The sequence below is a fragment of the Aethalodelphis obliquidens genome, unplaced genomic scaffold, assembly GCF_003676395.1.
Source record: "Aethalodelphis obliquidens isolate GAN/ISIS:26980383/991018 unplaced genomic scaffold, ASM367639v1 scaffold16, whole genome shotgun sequence".
In the NCBI taxonomy this organism is placed as follows: Eukaryota; Metazoa; Chordata; class Mammalia; order Artiodactyla; family Delphinidae; genus Aethalodelphis; species Aethalodelphis obliquidens.
In genome coordinates, this window is record NW_020837960.1 from 11610715 (window position 1) to 11636012 (window position 25298).

General features: G+C 43.5%; 1 protein-coding gene and 1 long non-coding RNA gene across 9 annotated transcripts in view; one reads left to right on the forward strand and one right to left on the reverse strand.

Moving 5' to 3' along the window:
* ENOX1 (ecto-NOX disulfide-thiol exchanger 1) overlaps positions 1–25298 on the reverse strand; it is a 611692-nt gene that overhangs the window by 426877 nt on the left and 159517 nt on the right. Inside the window, exons 4-5 of one of the 8 annotated variants that reach the window (XM_027116187.1) lie at positions 21232–21327; positions 19346–19451 (exon numbers count right to left, since the gene is read on the reverse strand). The exons of the other annotated variants lie outside the window; for them this stretch is intronic. The gene's annotated coding sequence lies outside the window, so the exon portion shown is untranslated. The remainder of the gene's footprint in view (positions 1–19345; positions 19452–21231; positions 21328–25298) is intronic. 8 annotated transcript variants of the gene reach the window in all.
* On the forward strand, positions 1121–24205 carry LOC113625584 (uncharacterized). Its single transcript, XR_003434724.1, has 3 exons — positions 1121–1131; positions 6032–6043; positions 23089–24205. It is a non-coding gene; the product is annotated as an uncharacterized LOC113625584 (long non-coding RNA).

Below are 25298 nucleotides of genomic sequence, written 5' to 3' on the forward strand. Positions count from 1 at the left end.
TTAGTAGCTGTCTCAGTTATCAGATCAACTGTTGCAATATCACAGTGCTTGTGTTCAAGTCACCACCCTCTTTTTACTTAATAATGGCCCCGAAGCACAAGAGTAGTGATTCTGGCAATTCAGATGAGCCAAAGAGAAGCCATAAAGTGCTTCCTTTAAGTGAAAATGTGAAAGTTCTTGACTAATAAGGAAAGAAAAAAAATCATATGCTGAGGTTGCTAAGATCTATGGTAAGAACAAATCTTCTGTGAAATTGTGAAGGAGGAAAAAAGAAATTCGTGCTAGTTTTGCTGTTGCACCTCAACTGCAAAAGTTACAGCCACAGTGAATGATAAGCACTTAGTTAAGACGAAAAAGGCATTAAATGTGCACGATAAGATATTCTGAAAAATCAAAACTACAATGAGGTACCACCTCACACAGTCAGAACTGCCAACATTAAAAAGTCTACAAATAACAAATGCTGGAGAAGGTGTGGAGAAAAGGGATCCCTCCTACACTGTAGGTGGGAATGCAAGTTGGTGCAGCCACTGTGGAAAACAGTATGGAGGTTCCTCAGAAAACTAAAAATAGAACTACCATATGATCCAGCAATCCCACTCCTGGGCATATATCCAGAGAAATCTATAATTCAAAAAGATACACGCACCCCTATATTCATAGCAGCACTATTCGCAACAGCCAAGACATGGAAACAACCTAAATGTCCATCGACAGATAAATGGATAAAGCGTATCTGGTACATATATACAATGCAATACTATTCAGCCATAACAAAGAATGAGATAATGCCATTGGCAGCAACATGGATGTCACTAGAGATTATCATACCAAGTGAAGTTAAGTCAGAAAGAGAAAGACAAATACCATATGATATCACTTATATGTGGAATCTAAAATATGCCACAAATGAACCTATCTATCTATGAAACAGAGTCACTGACATAAAGAATAGACTGGGTGGCTGCCAAGGGGGAGGGGGTTGGGAGAGAGATGGAGTGGGAGGCTGGGGTAAGCAGATGGAAGCTTTTATATGTAGAATGGATAAACAAGGTCGTACTGTAGAGCACAGGGAACTGTATTCAGTATCCTATGATAAACCATAATGGAAAAGAATATTTTTTTAAAAAGGTATTTTGAGAGACAGACACACATATTCACACTTTTATTACAGTATATTGTTATAATCGTCCTATTTTATTATTATTTTTAGTCTCTTACTGTGCCGAATTCATAAAGTAAACTTTATGATAGGCATGTATGTATAGGAAAAAACAATATAGAGAGGGTTCAGTACCATCCAAGGTTTCAGGCATCCACTGGGGGCCTTGGGATGTCTCCCCTACAGATAAAGAGGACTACTGTATATTATTAAATAAAGAGTAAGTTTGAGAACAATATGACGAACATAATGCTCTTTCTATTTTAAAGTATGTCTTCGTGTGTGTATGGGGGGGAGGGGTAGTATGTGTGTGTATAAAAAATACTTAGAAGGGCAGACACTAAAAGGGTAATTATATTTACTTCTGGGGAGGTAAGTGAAATTAGAGAGTAAAAAGAAAGACTGTAACTGTGAACCTAAGTATTTGTACATTGTTTTATTTATCTACTGTAATATTGTGTTCATATACAACTTATATGTTTTATTAAAAATCTTGAAAGCAACACCTAGTCGCTATTAACGTTATCTTTTCCTGGACTACTATTTGGGGTTTCTAAGTGTTTATTTACTCTCTAAATGGGAGAAAATTATTCATACTTAGTTGGCCAACAGATAATATGTGTGAGCTCCTGGCTGGCAATGCCCCTGGGGTGGTGGTTTCTGAATCCCCTTCTGAGTTTCACCTTATGGTACAAGTTAGTCTGGAAACTTTTAGGGTTTAGCTAGCATTCATCCTGGACTACCCTAAGTGATTGGGGTGAGATTTCTTTTTTTCTCCTTGCATATTTCTCTACCCCCAAACCCCAGCAAACACAGAGTGACAGAAAAGCTACAATCCTTGGTGTGTTACATGGGGAAGGGACTTCACCACCTGGGATGGATTTTATTCTTCCCCTTCTGCACCACCCACTAAAAAAGGACAGTAAACTACTGGGAATTGCAGTCTATGAAGATATATAAAAATGTGGTGCAGAGAAGCTCTGCTACAGTTTTTTTTTTGTCTGCGCCACACGGCTTGCGGGATCTCAGTTCCCCGACCAGAGACTGAACCCGGGCCCCAGTAGTGAAAGCCCAGAATCCTAACCACTAGGCCAGCAGGGAACTCTCATCTGCTATGGCATTTTGAACATGTCAAAAAGCACATGACCCACAGGAGAGAGCTGCTCAGGCTTTCTACTGGTACAGAAATCCAATGCTGGTCAACAACTTTTCTCCTCAGTTCAGCTCTATCAGCCTCGTAATCCGTAGAAATTCCTTCGGGAATCCTGCAAAAGGCTATCCGTCTTATTTTCCACTGGTATCACGTCTTTATCTTTTTCTGTGTCACCACTGATACTTAAATGGAAAGTTGGGAGAGGCTGTGTCAGGGCCTATCAGCCAGATGACACTATAAATGTGTTATTTTGCAAATAAAAGTCAAGTCCAAAAACATAATACAACACTGCTAATGGACAAAAGAGGCCATAAACACAAAAGGCGTATGTGGGCAAACACAACCGTTAGAACTTTTCTACACCGCAGTGGTGTATCTGCCACTTACTAATCAAGCATGGCGGCTCTCCAGGGCGCTTATTCTCCCAAGGACCAAATACCCATATACTGTGTATGTGTGCAGAGAACAGGGAACATTTCAATGACAGCTGCTCTGAAGATCAGGACCAAGGGGAGAGAAAGGAATGAAAAGCAGCATGACAATACAGAGAGACCAAAATCTGAGTGGAAATAAAGATAGACAGTGGGGAATAAACAGGAGATTAATACCTATGAAGTGATGAAAGAGGATAGAGTCCCAGAAGGGGTACCAGAGAAAAACTCTGTAAATTATCAGTGGGAAACGGAAGCTCTGCTGGGAAAGACCTTCAGCCTAATTTTTTTCAAACTTAAAACTGGGATTTTTGCGCCACGAGGAAATAACAGGTTAAGCGGGGAAGCTAAGGCAATTTATCACAGTGATCATTTCCACTGATAAGCATTTCTTTGTTTGAACAAATGCCCACTCTTAAAAACCAAGTTGCAACTGAACTAACAACTCGGTTTCCAGTGACGTTCCCTGTTAAAAAAAAAAAAAAAAAAACTTCCAGAAAATGTAATATAAAGAGAGTGAATATATGATATATTTTTGGTCTTTTGACAGAGATAAATGCGCTAGAAGAACACCTGCCACTCTTTACTTTAAACGTGGAAATCGTGGGTTGGCCTAAAAGATGTAACAGGTTACAGAAAACCCCAAACGAACTTTTTGGCCAGCCCACATATTCAATCCATATACCTTCTATAATTTCCACATGTGAGAGCTGAGAATACGTTTAAAGATACCCAATATCAGAAAAATGTGATGTATATCAGGATTCTGTTGGATCTTGTCAGCTACTTATAGCGAGATAAGCCAGCAAAGGAGGGGCCAGAACTTGTACTAGACTTGCCGCGGGAGCAAGTGCATGTGTGCAGAGTGGGGAAAGCATAATGCGCACGCTGACCTCTACTCGGGACAAAAGAAAACTAGGGAGTCCCAGGACCCAGGGCCACATGCAGAAAGAGGCCCGGCAGTCCTTGGAAGCCGTCCTGCAATGGTCCACAGACACTTATCTGTCAATGGGGAAGCAGCAGGGCCCTGTCCCTGGGCTGGACTTCTCCCCAGCATAGCCACTGGTGCAGCCAGTGGAGTTAGTTGGGCCTCGATCCTACAAGAGAGACCAAACGACTGAATAAGAAGAGAGTTCTGACCTGGACCACATTCAGGCCACCTGAGGTTTGGGAAGTCAAGACACAGAAGGTTTGCTGTTACTAAGAAGGTTAACATCGAGAAGGGTTAACATCAAATGGGCTGACAATGTACCACTGGGACTGGGAACCATGCCCAGGGCCACGCAAGTTATAGGGACACACAGCAAACACTACAAAAGGGTCTCCTATTGGTAGGAGTAGCATAACATCACATCCAATTTCAAATGATGGAATCTCCTCAAAGGTGAAATTTTGCACTTGAAGTCTGTGGTTAACAACTGTTTCATGGACTCGTGGGACGCTGACTCTGGGAAAGCAGGCAGACCGTCAGCCTAGGCTGCCCAGGCTCCAGTATAACAACTTGCCGCTTAGCTTTGAGCATCATCACCTAAGCTTCCAGGGCCTCGGTTTTCTCATCCCAACACTCTCTATGGCCACCTCTGGAAACTCTTGAAGGCCACGAATTTTTGTTATGAGGCTCCTATCGCAAATATAATCTTAGTAAAAATGATCCTATACTGTGGCATTCCTACTTATTCAACAAATCTAAAGGGGACAATCACACTCCAAAATGGATGTTCAGAACAGTCCAGCTTCCTCCACCCAAATTCTCTGAAAAGCAGACATGGTAACAAGCCAACCAAAACCTTGTTAAGACTGATCATGAAATAAATCACGTTCATCCCAGCTGAGCACAGTCTCCCTCACCCCTCTGTGCCCAGCTCAGTCTTCCCTCCATCAAGGGCTGGTGTGTCAGGACTGGCTCTGTCCCGCAGCAGCTGGGGGCCATCGGTCCCGGCTGCCCTCTGTGGGCTGGACACAGCTTGTGGCGAGGCTGGGCAGTGGAACAGTGTCGGGTTTCATGAGGAGGCAGGAAGGAGAAGGGCTGATCTTAGAGACACACAGGAAGTGGGGTGGGGGGCCTGGGTATAAGGGACACAGGTGTGCCCAGGCCAATCCAATCAGGAAGAGTTCCCAGCACGACCCAGGGTTCCTAGTACAGGTTGCCCCTGTAAGCAGCTTTTTTGGCAGCAAAGAGCTGGTTGCAAGAAAGGGGTCTCTGCAGGAGGCCTCTTTTGTCTTGTCACTAACCTTAAACCAGGCACCCCGATGCTCTACTCAACTCCAGCCCCAGCACACCTTTCAAATCTCTTGATCACGTAATACCTTGCCTAACTTGTTGGTTCTTTCCATAGATCAAATAGAATAACTAATTAACAGAGATCTCTTCCCTAAGCTTCTTCCCTAAGCTCTCACTAAGAGACGAGATCTCTTCCCTAGCTTCCCCTTCAGTAACCTCAGGAACAAACTGTGTGAACAAGGTAGCATCTAAGGAAAGATCACAAGAAGTCCACATGCCTGCAGAGAGGCGGATGGGGACAACTCTGACCCCCCCATCTCAATGATTAACTGAGGTTACTTCCCTTTTTCTCTCTAAAAACTTTCCTGGCTGAGCAGAATCTTTGGAGGTGGTTTTGTGGGGGGACACTGAGTCCACCATCTCTCCCCAGATCGCCAGCGTTCTGATTAAAAGCAGCTTTCCTTTCTACCAACATTTGCCTCTCTCTCGAGTACTGATTTTTGAGCGGTGAGCAGCCAGACCTGAGTTCGGAATCCCCCCAGTTCTCCAGGGAAGGCCACCCCAGCTCAGTCCTACTCCAAACACAAGTCTGAGCCAGAGTCTCTCCCAGGCCCACAGGAGCCTAGACAGCTACACGGGGACCTCCCAGGCCTAACTCAACCAGCACTTCTCTGTGGTCTTGGCACCAGAGGGGGAAACTGGAAAGAAAGGGGCTGGAGAGGAAAAAAACTTTTATATGGTTCTAACTTTATGGAGAACAGCACAAGCTTTCTAATGGTGCCGCTTGGAAGCACGTCGACGTAAAGCCCAGGGGACTCAGCTCACAGCCCCTCATCTTTCATAGAATTCCAATCCTGGCACAATCCTTGTATGAGGATTAAATTTATTCAGAACCAATTTTCCAAGAGTTCAAAATATTGCACACAAGTATTTGTTTTTACTAATCTACTAAATCTTTACAAAATTCCTTTTCCTTTGGTTAGAAATGAACAAAGCAGGATTAATCTCTGCATCTTTTTCAACCCTGGAAGCACAACTGAAAGAGAACAGACAATCTACCGCAGGTAATACAGAAAGTTAAGGAGGATCCTCGGAAAAACCGGTCCTGAGGGGAGTAAAAGGTCACTAGCACAAGCCCTTGCCCCATGAAGCCCCACAGCCCACGGACAGCCAGCAGAGGCCGGGCCAACCCAGAACCCTCCCTATTCTCAGATACCCATGGAACAGGAGGCAAATTCTGAGGAGGTTCAGATTGGGTTTTTCTGATCTCAGTGGGCAGTTGCCACATTTGAATTCAAGTCCTTTAAGAATCCACTCACAAATGCTGAGCGTCTCTGCTTTCTCTACAGAGATTTTCAAAACACCTCCTGTCTCTCCCTACTCTTAATAACGTCATCCCCCAACATTCACTGTATAACTGTAAAGAAGCAGGACCCATGGGGCCTTCTGGGGATAACCCCTCTCCCCATCTCCGAAGTACCTAGAAAACTGTCTCTGATGCACAATTCCTGAGTTGTTTTACAGATGCTAAAACCCCCACCAGATAGAAGACTTTACCTGATGGCCATGAGCACAGAGGCCCCAGATCTCCTGGAGCCTGAGGACTGATAGTGTTAACCCCTGTGATACCGCCCTGCTATCTCACGATCAACCAATCAAAGAACTGTGCACGAACTGATCACACACCCTGCCACGTGACTCTCCTCTCTCACTGTACCTTTAAAAATGCTTTCCTGGGCTTCCCTGGTGGCACAGTGGTTGAGAGTCCGCCTGCCGATGCAGGGGACGCGGGTTCGTGCCCCGGTCCGGGAAGATCCCACATGCCGCGGAGTGGCTGGGCCCGTGAGCCATGGCCGCTAAGCCTGCGCGTCCGGAGCCTGTGCTCCGCAACGGGAGAGGCCACAACAGTGCGAGGCCCGCATACCGAAAAAAATAAAAAAATGCTTTCCTGAAACCCATCAAGGAGTTCAGGGGTATTTTGAGCACTAACTGCCCTGGATGCCTTGCCTGCTGCCTTACAATAAACGCTGTGCTTTCCTTCACCACAACCTGGGGTCAGCAGATTGGAAAGCCGACCCAAGTAACGTAATGAATCTCTAACCGTTCCTCAACAAACAAGTCTGAAAATGGCAGGCACGTTTCGCCTTTGTCCTACCAGGATTTTACAGGGTTGAGGACGATGCTTTTCAGTTTGAAATCCATCGTTACACAACTCTCCTTATCTGGCAAAGGGAAACAGCCCAATCACAGTTCTCTGCTGAGCATCATTAGAGGAAGCCAAAGAAAGAGCAGGAGCAGGAAAACGGGTCAAAGAGCAGCTCTTTAACTTACCAAAGCACAGGCCACTTTGCCCAACTCACAAAATCAGAGCCTGCTTTATTCAGCTCATCCCCTCATGACCATGTACAGACGAGGAGATTTTTATCACTGCAGTCTCATTCTACAAAATAGGACTCCATTTTCTCATCTTTCTGGATGGCCATGAAATAATGTACATCTTGTAAATAGAGGTTGGTTACTTCAGGGAGGGGGACAGGAATTAATTTCAAACCTATCACATAGTTTCAAGCTATTTCCTGTGAGATTTCATACGGGGTGGGGGGGGGGCGCCCAGCACTGGAAGCCATAATTTCCATATTTATTGGAAACTGCATCTCAGCCAAAGTGGTACATTGTGTCCTCACAGTGAGACCTCACCCAGAGAAACAGAATTAACTCACCCTATCATCGTAAGCGTCCAGGGTCTTTTTCAGAAAACTGTAATAGTTGACCCTCTAATTCAGACACTGTTTCTTTAACTGCACTGCATTTTAGCAGACTGTAATTTAAGGAACTGATTTCTAACCTAATAAACTTCTTTGCCAACTAAACCAAAGAGTTTACATCTGTGTAGTGCATAGGAAGTGATAATAGAACCAAATGGCTACTTTTTTTGAATCAGACATCTCCCAGCCAGATCGCTTAGCTGGGTCTCTATTTATTTATGGCTATATATTTTCTTCTCTAAAGCTGTTTCATAACCTTCTAAAATATACTTTTATATAAAAATATGTATTTTTATATATGTGGAAACTACATGTGCTTATGTATGTGTTTACATGTCTGTACACGTGTGTGTATGTGTGTATGCATGTGTATGTATGTGTGAGTGTACGTGTGTACAGACTGGCACGAATTTAGACTGTGAGGAAGCGACTGATAAAGGATGCTGCATATTTCATGTATAATGTATCTGAATACTGCATTTTACAACCACTGCTGATGGCATTATGCTGTTTTATTAAAATTACATTATGCACATTATGTAATTAATTCACTGAGGCTTCCAGCTCAGAACACAACCCTCCACAAATCTGGATTTTTAGTTTTAGTTTTCTTTTGTTTTAGGAGTATTAACACCTATTTAAGAAGACAGCATGGGGGTGGCATGAACATTAACACATACACCACAAAAAATGTGACACATACAAACTCTTGCACGAAGAGAAAAATTTTGAGAAATTAAGTAAAATTAGTTAATGAGAAAATAAATTGGCTATTATATAAAAATGTTAAGAACCCAATATTTTCTTAAGGAGATTTGCACTGAAGATAGTTGACATTAGTCTTAGATCACCAGTACCCGATCTGACTCATTAACTGAACTGAAATACAAATAAACAGTATTGATTAGGACAGTCGGAATTAGGGACAAGCATTTAACCTGTGGAGTTGACAATAGTACCCTCCCACAGTACATACTATGGTAGATCAGGAGTCTGACCCAGGATGGTTTTTATGTTTTGGGGTGGTTTTTTTTTTAATGTCTTTAACAATGCCCTTTGCATCTATAAGTGATTTATTCAGAAATTTTTCAATGCTGTTTTTATTAAATAAATGCAAGTCTTTCTCTACGTTATTCTTGTTTTTATTATATAAAAATATATATTTTGGCAGCCTTGCAAAATTAATCTTAAAATATTTCCCCCCAATTATTACATTCCAAGTATATATCCTTGAAAAGGAACATCTGTTTTATCTCTGAATAGTTGAAATCACGTAATGTTTATGCCCTACTTTAAAATATCATCTAAGGAAAAAAAATTAAATTTCCAGGTTCATCATATCTACTTTCACAGCTCCTCAATTACAGGATATGTATTTTTTTCACTTTTAACATTTTTGAAAATGAGATACATCCTAAAATAATAGCCATATTAAATCTGGATTTACTCTTTATTTTCTCCTAAAACACTATTAAAGCATCTAGCAATCCACAGTGTAACAGACATGAGAAAATACATTATTTTCCACACGCCTACGACTTACTAAGCGTGTAGGTAGGTTCTGCCACATGCTTAATGTAACAGTACTTCTCACACACAGAAATTCCTAGAAGCAGCCTAATACCCCCAATCAATCACCTTTTTGCTTGAAAGAGGGGGAAAGGTGGCACCAGGAGCCACCAAAAAGAACAGAAAAGTGAAGTACATACTTCTCCCGTACCCTTTTCGGCAAGCAATGTTCATGTGATTCACTTCTGGCCAATGAGAAGAAAGCAGAGAAGTGGCAGTTCCAGGAACGCCTACGGTCAACCAACAAAGAGAAAAGACGTGGCTGGTGTGACCTCTTTTCTTCCCTTCTTCCTGTCTTACTCTTTAAGGATAATGGTACCGAGGCTCAGAGAGGTTAAAATAACTCACCCCAAACCATGCAGTTGGTAAGTGGCAAAGCCCGAGGCAAATCAGCCTCAGGGCAATAGGCCAATTCCTTAGGAGCTAATTTCTTCCGAGTGCTAAATAAAAAGTTACTGGGGTAATATGCACCAGTCAAATCAAATTTCATCATGCAATCCTTTATGTAACTAGCAAAATGTAAAAACAGCGCTCTCAGGTAGTTAAAAGCCTGTCCCATTCCCCACCCACTCACCCACCCACACAAAGAGAGCCTCCCCAGAATCCTCATCTATCTTGTTGGAGTAACCCACAGTTACTGCCCCCTAAAATGCTGAAATCAAATAAGCATGGCTGGTGCTCTGACTCAAGCAATTGAGAGATTTTATTATCTAATATGTGAATCTCTTAATACACAGCCCAACTACTTGATTCAGAACACACACACACACAGTCTACAAGAAAAACTAAAATAGAGCAACTTTCACTAATTTTACCCCCAGAACATTGATCCTGCCTTGGGCAAAGTAAATAAATCAGTGAAGCTGTAAATACAATATATTTTCATTACAATCATTTTCCCCATGCCTTCATTAAGTGTTGAACAAACACTTAAAGACTAGAGATTTGGAGGGATGTGTGACCAGGAAGCCCCACACGCCTTGGACCAGAACTGAAGAGCCGGAACTCAATTCTCAGGTCTTTTTGCCTCCAGTTCTAGCTTTAGGACCTTAGAAATCCTGAGCCCAAAAAGTGAACCTAGTATAACCCCACGCAAGTGAGAAACTAAATCCAGATGCCAGAGCTCTGTCCAAATTTGCTGAGCACTTGCTCTGAATAAAGTTCTACCCAGCAGGTGATATACATTAGAATAAAACATGTTCCTGCCCTCAAGGCCCTTGAGTCCCTGTGACCATTGTGTGATTTAAATAATTCAACTGAAATCAGAGACATTATCAGTAACAGAAAAAATTTAAAAAGAAGTCTCATGTGCCTCTTAAGATACCTCAAATTAAAATGAAGCTTTCCATTTGACAAAACCCTAAAATATATACTAATCAAGATAAATATGACCAGAATGATAATGGCCACAATGATAACATTTATTATTGAGCACTTACTATGTACCAGGCACTATTTCAAATGCTTTCCAACTTCTAATACACAACAAGAGCATTAGATATTATTATCCTAATTTTACAAATGAGTTCACAAAAAAGCTTAGAGAATTACTTCATAACTTGTCCAAATTTACATATGCTAATAACCACTACACAATTCAGCCTCCAATTTCAAAAAATCCTGCCAGTATTCTATAGTTCTTTAAAAAGGGATAACAACTCCCGTACACACACGTACACACAGACACATAGTTTTATCTGTCTCTATAGGTCTGTTTGCTTTGAATATCCCAAAATTTAATCAATATCAGGAAAGAAAGCTAGAAGCTGAGAGAAATACTACCCATACGGAATGGGCCATTTGTGGTTAAAAAAAAAAAAAAAAGAAAGAAAAAATCAGTAAGGTGAAGAAAATGAAGAGTTTAACAAGACAGTTTCCAACACTTCATACTTTAATTGTGAATTGAAGGAATTATTGAGGAAAAATATTTTTAGAAAAGCATTTAAATTTATCCTGTGGGTGTCACTGACACTAAGGTCATTTCAACACAATGATTTTCAAAGTAATAGAAACAACTTAGGGTGGAAGCACCCAAGAGATGATTACAATAGAATCAACACTGATTTGCTCCAACATTCCAGGAGAAGAAAGTATAGACCTCATCTCCTCAAGATTCTGCTGGGATTGGATGTCTTTACTTTATTAACTGCTCATCCATGATACTATCTGAAAAATGCTGACCCTGCAGCTTTGTGCAGACGACTGCTGTCGCCTCAACAACTCTGTTTACTGGAATATCCATTTTCCTGTCTAATAGAGCCCAGAGTTGGAACTTCCTCCACTTGAGCTGATTTTCTACTGCTTCATTTATGCTACAGCTGTGTTTGTACTAGGCGTGAGATATTTATCTCCATGATCATATACAGTCCAAGGTAAAGAAAAATACAGGTAGAAAATGAAAAGGAAGAGACGCTCCTTTCACTGTCTTTCAAAGTAGAACAATTACAATTAGGTAGGGGAAAAAATACCTGTAAAGATGAACTCAAATCATTTTTTTACTTATAAAGGAAGGCTGCTGACATAAGCAAACTGATGTAAATTGTGTATGTGTGTCCTGTCTCACTAATGTGCAAGTTTCCCTACTGGATTATAAGGTTCTTGAGGGCAAGGGTTAGATTCAAGAAACCTCATCTCTTACATGGGATGATGCCAAGGCCTGGGCCGTGGTGTCTGCGTTGCCCACTGTGTACTCTCTGGTTGTGAAGGAGCTGAGAAGATTTGCTGATGATCATGGCCAGGTTAGTCACTACAGACCCAGGGCAGCACCCTGCCCACGGGAGGTGCTTATTGAATATGAGTTGGACTAAATGGAAATAATATCAGCATTACCCAGTTACCTCCATTAACAACCAGTTTAGATGAGCTTTGATATTTTCCAAATTGTTCGTTTGTTTTCTCCTTTTAGAATTGTTACTATTTAAAAGTTTAGGCATATGGGAATACTTAGCTGGAAGTAAGTATTTAACCCAATCTCTACTAAGTAAATAAAGTCCTTAACATTTTATATACAGTCTGAAGACATACATAAAAATATACATATACATACACACACACATTTGGAATAAAAGCTGGTCTCGTCATAGAGTGCTGTTTTCTACGCGGTAGCAGTGAATAGAGATTTACACTTCAGGAGAAGGCAGGCACCTTACCATTTATCTTCCTTCAGCCCATCAACTTCCCTCTCCCCCTCTACCTCTTCAGTCATGGGTGCCTTCATATTCAGAACACAGCAGCTGCTTATTTTAAGAAGTCCAGAACTTCACAGCTGCTCACTGTGCTTTCTCGTTCCATTCCCATTGCAAAGCTGTCATGTTGTTTGTCAAGTCTGAAAATCTCTTTCCTACTTTTCATTGGAGACACTGATTAATTCGATAAAAATAGAATCCCAAACTGTCATAGCTCTTTCAGTCATCTTAATTCATTGTAATTGGTTTTTAAATATTCAGTTCCTGATTTCTCATAAAACTGAGGGCATCACACATGCGTGAGCTGTCGTTATTTCTTAATACTAGCAGTGGTAATAGTAAGGTACCCGTCCATTCTTCCCTGTTGTCTGTATACTTTCAACCCTGATTAGTATGTGTGTGGCTGATAAATAATTGATTTGATTTTATAGTGAGTGACATATTTTGAAATCTGCAAAGCATCTGATGCTGGGAATTTAAGCCAACCCTTTCTTTTCCCGAGATAGCTCTGGGCGCTCCTGCAATAATAAGTTGGAGCAGATCTTGACTTTCCTATTAGCATCTCACAATTTATGAGCTTTTGATAGCCATGAGATGGTTTTTAAAGGATGATTTTAATTCCCCAATGCACCTAGATAACTAGAAAAATAACAGACAATAAACGAGTGCTTTAAAGAAGGGATTTAAGAATTTAAAGCTTCACCCAAGCTGAAAGTAATCAACAAAACTTTATAATGGTCCTGAACTGACTTCAATATTCCCTTGACATTATTGAAGGAATGTATCAGCTTTGAATAACTTACTCCATTTAGGCTGCACAACTATCCTATGACGCAGTAGTCATTATCTACAGTTGTTACATGAGGAGATTTGAGGCTCAGATATTTTAGGCAAATTACAGAATTAGGAGTTGGCAGATCTGAAGTTCAATCCAGATCCAGCTGCATTCCAGTCTAGATCCAGCCACATTCACAGCCCTCACCAACCCCCAGGAAGAAGGTGAGTCCTTGAACTTCCTGATATTTACAACACCCGTGTGGGTCCTTGTATCAAGTTTAAACCTAAAAAAATTCAAAGTTCATCTATTTCATGGATTATCCAACACTTTGGGGTTCAATTTATCACTGGCTACATACTGAGTAGGAAATGACAGGGCTACAATTTTCAACCATGATCATAAGTAAAGATTTAACATATTTGGGGAATTATTTGAAAAATCAAATATAAAGAAACTTGTACCGCAAATAATAATTTTCCCAGTAGAATTCGCCTAGCAAGTTTATCGGTGGACATCAAAGAAAAGTGTGTATTGTTCTAAGCAAAACTCTTTAGGTAAGTTTCTATCAGTATCATCCACTGTCAAAGTGTTAAATTCTTACTTTTGTTACTCCTGTAACCAAAGCCGATCAAACAATCAATCACACGCCTTCTGCAGCTCCAGGTAAACCACTTTTAATTAAAATATCCTTCAATTACCAACTCATTAAAAATTCTGAACTCCATGGTAATTGAGAATTTAAGCAACAAGTTTGGCTGAATCACCATCCAAAAATACTGAGTATAACTCAGTAAGTGAAGAGAATTAGAAATGAATTTTTTTCCTAAAGAGAATTCAGATTATATCAACTCACTGGTACAATTCCGTGTATTTAAAGACAAACACCTTTGATAGGTCATTATTAGGAATTTAGCTAATTATGCATTAGTTTCTATTGGGAAGCTTTACTACATGTCTTGTGATGGCATTTATACCAGACTATCTTTACAATGATGTCTGTAAATTAAACAGCCTGGAAGGATGAAGACGGCATCTCCCTCCAGGACAGAGGACAGACTGGTTCCCTGACCAGGATAATAAAGGCTGAGTACATTTGCCAGCAGCCCTTTATAAGACTGGTGGCTTCCCTCTGTGACCGCCTGGAGGGGTGGGATAGGGAGGGTGGGAGGGAGACGCAAGAGGGAAGAGATACGGGAACGTATGTATACGTATAACTGATTCACTTTGTTATAAAGCAGAAACTAACACACCATTGTCAAGCAATTATACTCTAATAAAGATGTAAAAAATAAATAAATAATTTTTAAAAAGACTGGTGGCTTCCTAAACTCTGCCTTCCTCAGCTGTGACACAGACCCATCAGGTGTGAAGTACCCACCTGGCGTCACTCAGTGTTGCCCCCCCGGGAACTGGGGAACAAGGGAAACTGACGCAAGCAGGAAGCTCGCGCCGCAGGCTGTGCCACGTGGAATAGAATCCTTCGTGTCTGACCCAGGAGTTTTGTGTCTTTTTCCAACACGTATGGAACTGTGGCAGGCTCACTCATTAGCTCACAGGCAGGGTAAAATCTCATAACCTTCACTGCTCTTGACAGTTATGTGTGACTGATTAAGCATTTGCAGAGGCTCACCAACTCCAAGGGAAGTTTTTGCACCTCCCTCTGAAGCCTGAAACTCACAGCCATCACCTGCGCTCACACAATCATGGCAAACCCACTACAGAAAACTACCTTCCTACAAGACCTGGCCACCTGATAGCTACTAAAATGAGGGGCGACGGGAACAAGTGGAGGAGGCTTGTCCACTGCCGGGTTATTAGCGCCATCGTGACCATGGACCTATACGCCCCAAACAAGATCTCCTTCTTACTCCCTGATTGATTACATGCTTTCCCAGGCTGACCTGTAAATCCCTGCCATCAATCAGTCTCATGGGAAGAAAATCTCGTATCTTGCTCCCTCTCTTCAGGCTACCCCAAGGGTGATACAAGCCAGACAGGTTTTGAGGCACTGAGGTGCCCCAACATGCTTCCTTTTCCCCACCTTGCGGGTCAGGCTCATGGACAGTAATAACCAATATTTACAGAGCACTTCTCAATAATCATTTGATCCTTCTCCCACCTGGAGATGCAGACAATTTGTAGGCTCTCTTCACAGAAGCTCAGCAAATCCAAAGGGCTTCGCCCAAACCCACAACTGGAAACAGATGAAACGGACACGTCAGCTCGCGGCTTCCAACTCTTTCTTCTGCAACCGTTCCACCCTGTACGCCCCGAAACCCAGAAGCCCAGCAAATGGCTCACCCAGGAGCTCAGAACGCGACTCCTCGGCCTGCGCCTCACAGGGAACGCCCACGGGCGGCGTGGTTCCGCATCCTCCCAGCACAGACAGCACCTCCCACGTCTCCCCCGCCCCGGGAGGAGGGCTGCGCCTGCGCACAGTGCCATCTGGCCCAGGTTCCGGAAGCGGAAACCCAGGGGTCCAAATCAACCACCCCCCAACACACCTGCACAGAAACTGAGGCTGTGCCCTCCAGACCCCACTCTGGCCCTCTCATTCGCTCCTTCACCCACTCTCTGAGTGGCCCCATGAGAGGCAGGGGAGTACACTGGTTAGGGAGCAGGGTCTAGAGCTAGACGACATGGGATTTTTAACCCTGGCTCAATCACTTATTAGTTGTAAGATCTTAGGCGACTTATTTAACCTCTTTGTGCCTTAGTTTCATTAGCTGTATAATAGGGATAATAACAGTACCTCTATTACAGGACTGATGTACAGATTGCATGAATTAAATAAAGTACTCCAAACAGGCCTACACTCAATAAATGTTATCTGTCACCACCACTCCAGCTGCTATGCGTCCCCACTGGACACACTGATCCCATTTTGGTTAGCACCCCAATTTCTCACCGTCAGGCCTGGGCCTGAAAGGTGAACTTCTCCAAGTTCCCCACACCCAACCCTACAAAACCCTACAAAACAGCAATCTAGCCTCGCCCACTCTGCCATCAGAAACAAAACTGTCACAGAGAGTGCGATGAGCTCCAGAAATCTTTCTTACTGAATGAATAAATGTGTTGGGAAGACTCTGTCCTTCACGATATATATTCCGGGAGTACAATGTTCTGGGCTGGAGCATCCTCTACCTGCTCTGTGAGTAAATCCACATTGTAGGCAGAATAATGACCCCTTTCCCCTCCTGCACCCAAGATGTCCACATCCTTTTCCCGGAACCTGCGACTACGTTACCTTACCTGGCAAAAAGGACTTTACCGATAGGAGTAACAAGGACATTGAGATGGCAGATTTTCCTAGATTATCCAAGTAAACCCAATCTAATCAGGAGTCCTTAAAAGCACAGAAACTTCCCCAGCTGTAGTGAATCAGAGAGATGGCAGTCAGAAAGATTCAGATCATTGCTGGCTCTGAACATCTTGAAAGGGGCTACAGACCAAGGAATGTGCGTGGTCTCTGGAAGCTGAAAAAGGCAAGAAAATGGATTTCCTCTGCAGCCTCCAGAGAGGAATGCAGCCCTGCTAACAGTCTGATGTTAAACCAGTGAGACCTGTGCTGGACTTCTAATCTCTAGAACTTTAAGATAATAAATCTGTACTGTATAAGTCGCTAAGTTTGTGGTAACGTCTTACTGCAACAATAGAAAACTAACAGTCCCTCCCTCTGGATCCTCCTACTAGGGAAAGACCACAAGCCAGTATCTGGGCACTATGCCGTGGAATTAAGCAACAGAAAACCACATACTTCCTCACTAATTCATTCTTTCATTGAGTCACTCAATGAACTTCTGAAGCACCTGCCACATGCCAGGCACTGTTCTATGTGCTCCAGAACACAACAGTAGAACAGAGAGAAACAGTTGGCTTCTGTTCCATGGAGCTTACGTCCCAGAGGTAAGAGAGAGAGACAGTAAACAGGCCAATCAAGAAATAAAACAATTTCAAACAGCGACAGGTGCTGTGAAGAAAATAAAACAAAATGAAGAGATAGAGAACGCGGGGGCAGAGCCAGGGGAAGGAAACCCCAGACTGGGTGGGAGGAAGGCTCTCTAAGAAATGACATTTGAGCTGAAATCAAAAAGGTACAAAGAGTCAGCAAGGCAAAGATCCAAGTCAGATCCTGAGCTGCTAACCCATGGCTGACCGAGGCATGCTTACTGAGAAGGTAAAAGATGAAATAGCCACTCTGAGAAACTGACGCAACTTCTTGCTCCAAAAAAAGGACACCGTGTGAATTGCTTCGCTCATTTCCCTGTCCTCACTCTTCACAAGCATGACTTCTAAGGCTTTATTTTTTTAACATACTTTATGAGCAGTGTAAAGGCAGCATTACCCCCCGAGTCCCTGACATCACTCTCAGTGCTCTCCTTATCTGAATATGGATGCGGTTAGATTCCTGGGACGGCTGGATTGCTCTCGTTTTGGTGGACTTCCCTGTGGCTGGCTGTTTCCTGTATCAGTGACACTGGCTCCAGGACCAAATCCATTGCTCAGGTTCAGACCCAGATGGAGAGCCAGAGCCCATGCAGACCCAGCTGGCTCCCCTGCACACTTAATGAGGAGAAAAATATCAAAGTCTCTGGATGGTGAGTAAATGGGTAAACTTCTCTCTCCTGTCTTATCAGGTAGGAATGACGGTCTGTGCCGTCCAAATCACACACACACACACAACAAGCCACTCGATTTGTCTATTATTGGTAAATAGGATCTTGCTCTGACATCTTTGGTAAAATAGTGAAAGCCACTCCAATTTTGATGAAGACTGTCGTGTCATTAATTATTTCTCACAATTGCTCCTTTCATAGGTTCTTTATGAAGGTCAAGCTAGAATGGCCAAGCCATCTGTCTCAAGCCAGCGTTCCCAGACATACACAAGCAATCCCGAGCAGCGCGAGCCATCCCGTACACCTGCTAAGACTCTCTCCCACGTATACTTTGCCATGTGAGAAAGTTACAAAGGCGAGATATGCAAAACGATTCCAGTTCTAGAGCTATTCTACCCATTTTTGTTGTTTTATACGTTAACACAAGAAACTTACATATAGACTTCATACTGAGTGGAAAGCCTTTTGTGTTGGGGAGTTGGGGTGCAGGGTTAACACTTCACAATGATAATTCACTGACCCTGAGGATGGTGCTCAGATTTCAGAGCCAGAATATGAGTCTGATTTCCAACCCCACCATATAACAACGGTACGACCTTGAACAGGGCACACCTCTGACCAAGCATCAATCCTTTCTTCTCTATAGATTGAAGTCGAAAGAAACGCCCTTTCACCTGTTTCAGAGGGTTCTCACAATTCCAAAATGAGATGTACTTTGTGAACTAAATGTAAGTGTAAACGCAAAGTCCCCCCCCACCCCCCACCCCAGCCTCCTCACTCACGGTGCTACAAATATGTTGCGTTTAAGGCAAAAGCCCAGGTCCCGGTTCTCCGTACTCCACCCAGGATTCCTCTCCTCAGTGACTCCCTATGAGATGCCCTGGTGCTTGTGGGCGTGGCTGTTCCCGCACCCGAGAGCATTCCTCTCCTCTTCGCTGTGCTTTTCGTGGGCTCCACTGACCACTGTTACTCTGCCACCCACAAGTCACCATTGACTCCCCCCCCCAACAACATTCTCTGGACAAATAAGTTCCTCTAAAACGCCAACCTCCAGGCCCGGCCATCAGGGAAACCATTTCCACTCTCGGGCCTTGCTCTTTCAAAAAGGCACCACCAAGAAGAAGTCGTTAGGCACTGAGACCAGTTCTTTGCAGGAACTGGAAAACTTTAAGGGCCAGATAATAAATATTTTAGGCTTCAAAGGCTTAAGTAATGTATCTCTGTAACACGTTCTTCTTTGCTTTGTTTTTACAATGCTTTAAAACCCTAAAAACAATTCTTAGCCTTTCATCCTTACGAAAACAGTCACAGGCTGGATTTGTCCCGAGGGCCGGAGTTTGCCAACCCACGCCGTATGCCACAGTCTCGTTCATGCCAGAGCATACTTGTTTGTGTGTGTGTGTGAGCAGGTGTCTTCTGTTGGTAAGGGGAGTTGAGGGGAAGCTAGTTAAGTCAGGAGAGGTACCTGGAGCCTCTGTTCCCTTGGACATCCAGGCTGTCGCTCAGTCTGGTCCCATGGGCAGATTTCTTCCCACGTGGCTTTCTCTCAGTCCAGCCTCTTTCGGGGAATCCTAAGCCATGGGAGAGATCAGTCCATGTCTGAGCTCCAGAAGTAAGCCAGGCTCAAGTCCTCACCCTGAGGGCTCCTGAGCGGTATGCAATCAAGCATGTGGCTTCCATGCCCCCGAACGTTCTGTGACAGAAGGCCGCTCCGCCCGCAGCACATGGATGGGACCTGGCGGCTGCAGTTACTTATGATACCATCCAGCCTGGTAAAAATGCATCACGGAGCCACCCAAAATATTTTAGGTATTTATAATCTGCTATGCTTACTACCAAAAAAGAAGAGGAGGGGAAGAGGAAGGGGAAGAGAAAGACTGCAGAATGTTTCGCTTGGATGTCATTATTACCACAAAATCATTATTACCACAAAATATATCACATTTATCAAACACTGTCACATAATCCAAAAGCAAAAGTACGATTCCCCGCCATTCACAGTTTCTAAAGGAGAGAGAGTAGATTTGGTCTTCCTTTGGATGTTTTCTCCTCTTCAGAGAAAACTTCATTTCAGTTCTTCTTGATTTTCACATATATGCCGTGAGTTAAGGCCTCCCCAAGTGCAGAGGGTGCCCATCTGCAAATAGTAAGTGAGACCACCTTGGCCCACAAAGGAGCTAGAAAATGGGGCCCCTTCGGCTCTGTGTCTCAGCACAGTTTGGTTACTAAAGGTGCCTCTGTCGGGGGATGAGTGGGGGGGGGTGGAAGGCACCTCTTACTCTGGCAGATCCAGCTGTGCCCAAGGACACCCGTGTGTGTGAGCAGAGCCAAAATGGCTTCTCACCCCGACTTATGTCCTTGCCAGGCTGCACGACAACACACAGAGGCCCCGACTTGGTCCGCGAGTCAACATCTGCAGGCCGGATGAATTTAGCCCATTTTACGCACCTACTAGCACTATGCCGACACAGAAGCTGGTCATAATATGTATGGCGTTGACTATGCTGGTGCTGACGCCATCACCCACTTGTCAGCTGGAGAGCCTTTGCTCGTTATCACTTAAGGAGGGCTGATTTTGAGAGGGACGGAGACACCTCAGAGACAGACAGGGTAAAGCCGACCACGGTGTGGGTAAGTTGCAGGAGGAGGGTGACTAAAAGCCACGAAGATGAGCACAAAGAGAAGGGTAACTAGTGGAACAGAGCCGACAGCTGAAGCTGAGGATGGAAGCCTGTTCCCCGCAGAGGATGCTGAACGCCTGGAGGTTTAAACAGAAAGAGGACTTTCTTCAATAGTGGGAAGGAAGGTTTGGGAAACCTTGTTTGCACTGATGAAAGAGGTACACAGCTGAGAAGCCAGGAGGCCGGTGATGAGGGGAAAGAATAGACACAGGTGGGGGCCTGGAGATGTGTGAGGAGGAAAATCTGAAGCTGCCTGGAAGCTGCCGGGGCAGAACCAGCGATAGGTTGGAAGCGGGAAGAGGGAAGGGCGTGGTGGAGTCAGGGCTGACTGGAGTTCCTGGCCCAGGAAACGACTGATGGCTGTGTTTTGGTTGCCAAGACAACAGGCCTAAATGGCAGCCGGAGAGGCCTCAGAGTCTCTCTCTGGGATCCTCCTGCCGTGGGTCATGCTGTACAGACCTGGTGTTCTTCCATTAAACGTACAATATGTACTCTTGTTGCGTGAGGTGTGTTTATCACCTGAAAGGACTCTCCCTCCCCATCGTATCAGGATGCTGTGGGTTGCAATCATGCTTCAGAAACATATTTTTCAGCATTGTTAGGGGAAACAAACATCTGTGACAACTAATCCGAACCCATTCATAGGAAAGATAAATAAAAGCATTCTAACCTGTAGCAGTATATGTAACTTCTTTAAACACGGAGAACGTTACAGCAGAGCTCTACCTTTCCAGCGGAGAATGTACTCCGTATCTTCCTCTGGAAACTAAAGATACTACATATAAATTTGAAATCATGTATCTCTTCAAAGCATTAATTTTTAACAAGGCCAAAATTGCTAACAACCAGGGAAAGTACCGATGGATAAATTATGTGCTCGGTACATAGGATACATTGTGAATTTGCATGCATATTAAATGCAAATAACTAGAAGAGCATAGCACCAAGGCTTCAAATTTATATGTGCAAAAGACAGTAAATCCTAACATTAAAGTTCTTCCCAGAAAACATTAACTCCCCACATCCCAGCAATGGCTGCACAGTCAGGGGAGTGGTCTCAGTACAGAGTTTAGGAAGAGTATAACTTGTATCACCCATGCCACCCACTCACCAGACAGAGCAGACAAGACCGTCTGCATCCTGTGCGACAGAAGTAAGGTGCTGGTGCTGCCCAGCTCTTCAAAGTTTTTTTTTTCTCTTTTTTTTCATAATTTGACAGGATAAAAGGTACCACCAAAACTGCCACTTTTGAATGACTAAGAAAATCTTTCTTCATTGTAAAGATTTCAACATTGAGGAAACGGGACAAAACACAGCTAACTTTGCTCTTCCACCAAAGTAAAAGTCAGAAGTATGTGATGTCAACTTGGGAGGCTTTGGTGCCCAGTTATTTGGTCCAACACAAGTCTAGCTGTTGCTGTAAAGGTATTTTTGTAGATATAATTCACAGTATCCCTCAGTTAACTTTAGGCGAAGGTGAGTACCCTGGATAATCTGAGTGGGCCTCATATAATCAAGTTGAAGGCCTTAGGAGCAAAAACTGAGTTTCCAGGAGAAAAAAGAATTCTGCCTGAAAACTGTAACACAGAAATCCTGCCTAGGGCTTCCCTGGTGGCACAGGGGTTAAGAATCCGCCTGCCAATGCAGGGGACACGGGTTTGAGCCCTGGTCCGGGAAGATCCCACATGCCGCGGAGCAACTAAGCCCGTGTGCCACAACTACTGAGCCTGCACTCTAGAACCCATGAGCCACAACTACTGAGCCCGTGTGCCACAACTACTGAAGCCCGTGGGCCTAGAGCCTGTGCTCCCCAACATGAGAAGCCACTGCAATGAGAAGCCCGCGCACCGCAACAAAGAGTAGCCCCTGCTCGCCACAACTAGAGAAAGCCCGCGCGCAGCAACGAAGACCCACTGCAGCCAAGAACAGAATAAATAAAATAAATTAATTTTAAAAAAAGCCAAGAATAGAATAAATAAAATAAATTAATTTAAAAAAAAGAAATCCTGCCTAAGTTTCCAGCCTGCTGACTTGCCCTACAGGTTCCAGATTCAAGGCTACGACATCAACTCCTGCCTGCTGGCCACCCCTATGAGTTTCAGACTTGCCAGCTCCCACAGTTATGTGAACCAATTACTTAAAATAAATATACTATATGTACATACACACAGGCGTAGGTGTGTGCATATCTATTGATTCTGTTTCTCTGCAAAACCCTGACTGATACAAGACTCAAAGGGGTTTCCCACTTAGAACAAAGTGTTCAGCGTTATAATCCATCCTGGTGGTTCGGTGAGTGTTGCTTGATTTTGATTACAATGTAAAAATTAATGTATTCTCTTTTTAGAATTTTTTATTGGGAGACATATAACATTATGTTAGTTTCGGATGTACAACATAATGATTCAATATGCGAATATATTGCAAAACGATCACCATAAGAAGTCTGGTTAACATCCATCATCACACATAGCTTATAAATTATTTTTTTTCTTGGGATGACAGCTTTTAAGATCTACTCTCTTAGCAATGTTCAAATGTACAATACACTGTTATTAACTAGAGTTACCATGTTCTACACTACATCCCCACGACTTATTTATTTTATAACTGGAAGTCTGTACCTTTCGACTACTTTCACTCATTTTGTTAAAATAGCTCCACCACTATGGAGTACAGGACTTTCTTGAAAATGTCCTTCCTGATACTCATTTAAAGGCTTCTCACTCTAAGAGGCTGACTCTAAGAAGAAGAATGGGGAACTATATTTGTAAAAGAGGCTCATGAAAATCTTTCTGGTGGCTGAACATCTGCTCAGCAAGGCTGCTTTGGAGGCTCGCCTTGCTGTATTTATATTGTGAATTCTCTGTGGATGCTAAGTCTTGGGGGATGGAACTGTCCCCTCATTTATGGCCTAAAAGCACAAGTCATACGATCAGCTCTAATGAAGCAAATATCCCTGTCAAGTTCAGATCAATTTCACGGGTTTAATGCCACTCTGACTGCTCCTTCTCTGTCTCCTTTCCTCCCTTGGCCTCAAAAGGCAGCTTACTGTGTGTGCTCTCCAGCCTCGGCTCTTCCCATCTCCTCTGTGTGACATGGAATGCTTATCCCCACACCCGGATCCAATTACTGTGTATGCGCAGCCCATCCCAGGCCTGTGCTCCCTTCCCGACAGCTAACTCTTCTCACACCCCTTTATTTATTGCCAACTGTAGGATCTCCCGGGAGTGGGAGGAATGAGGGAAAGGGTCGTAGCACGTCCAAAGGAGAACCGACCAAATTTTCTATCTTTTGCAAACTGTTCCATTGCCACGGTTCCATGACCTGTAAGCTGGGAAGAGAACTGATCTATTCTAGAAGGCATCTGGACATCTGCTGTATATAATCTTTTGGATACGCCCTCTTTTTTTTTCGGACCAGTAGGAATGGGAGGAGTTCTCCGAGGCAGCCCCCCAGCCTTGACTGAAAGTTCTCAGTAAGCTCTCCTCATCTTCCGTCTTCTCTATCAGTCCTGTCACCAAGGCCAATCTCTTCGCCTTCTCCCTTCCTCACTGCAGCTCTTCTCACTATGTGCCTGCCTTCTCCCTCTTCTGAGTCACTGTATAACCCACAGCAAGAATCACCTCCCCCAATATACACTACCAAATGTAAAACAGATAGCTAGTGGGAAGCAGCTGCATAGCACAGGGAGATCAGCTCGGTGCTTTTTGACCACCTAGAAGGGTGGGATAGGGAGGGTGGGAGGGAAGGAGACGCAAGAGGGAGGAGATATGGGGATATATGTATACATATAGTTGATTCACTTTGTTATACAGCAGAAACTGACACACCATTGTAAAGCAATTATACTCCAATGAAGATGTTAAAAAAAAAAGATTACCTCCCCCAAATGTCACTTTGATCAATCATGTGACATGTTGCCAAGTGTTCCAAATGTTTCTTCTGAAATTAAATTTCAGCCCCGGATCTCAAGTCCACCAGCTGACTCCCTGCTTTCCCCTCACTCTCCTCCTTTCTAGCTCTGCCCCCAGCTCACAGGCCCCACCCCTGTGCCCTGCCCCCTCTCTGCTCTCCAGAAGGTGGGGCTAACCCTTCTCTCTTAAGACCCCTCCCCTAATACGTTCCTGCTCTCCTCTGAATCTCTACTCCGAAGGAATTCCCTTAACATTAAAAAATAACCCCTGCTCGTTTTTCACAGGGAAAATTCAAGAGGTGATGGGGCTTCTGGGGTCCCACATCCCAAATAACTAACTCACTATGGTTTTCCACCATTCCTGCTTCAGATCCTGAGGCTGGGGCTCACGTACAGCTCACATCCAGGAAATCCTGGGGCAAAAAGGAACTACCTGAGTAATAACTTGCTCGGTTTCATCTGAAAGCACCCCTATTTGTTCCATCCTCGGAACAAAGTCGCAAATGAGAAACCTCCCCCGAATTTAACCTTTCCTCTTGGCAAATTCTCTTAGACACGGAAACTAATCTACACGAGTATTATTAGGCATGCGTATCAGAATGTATTTCCCATTGTGATTTGTGCACGTGTTGCATACAGTTATGGATGTGTTTTTGGAAAATTGTTTTTTTAATATTTAATAGCCATTAAACGGGTAAAATAATACTCTGCTCCTTATGGAACAGTGAAAAGTCACCCTAGCACTTTTTGCAAGTATTTGCAATTGTAATCAGTAATGCAGGCAGAGAGAATGCCAATGGTTTTCAATCATCACTGGTAAA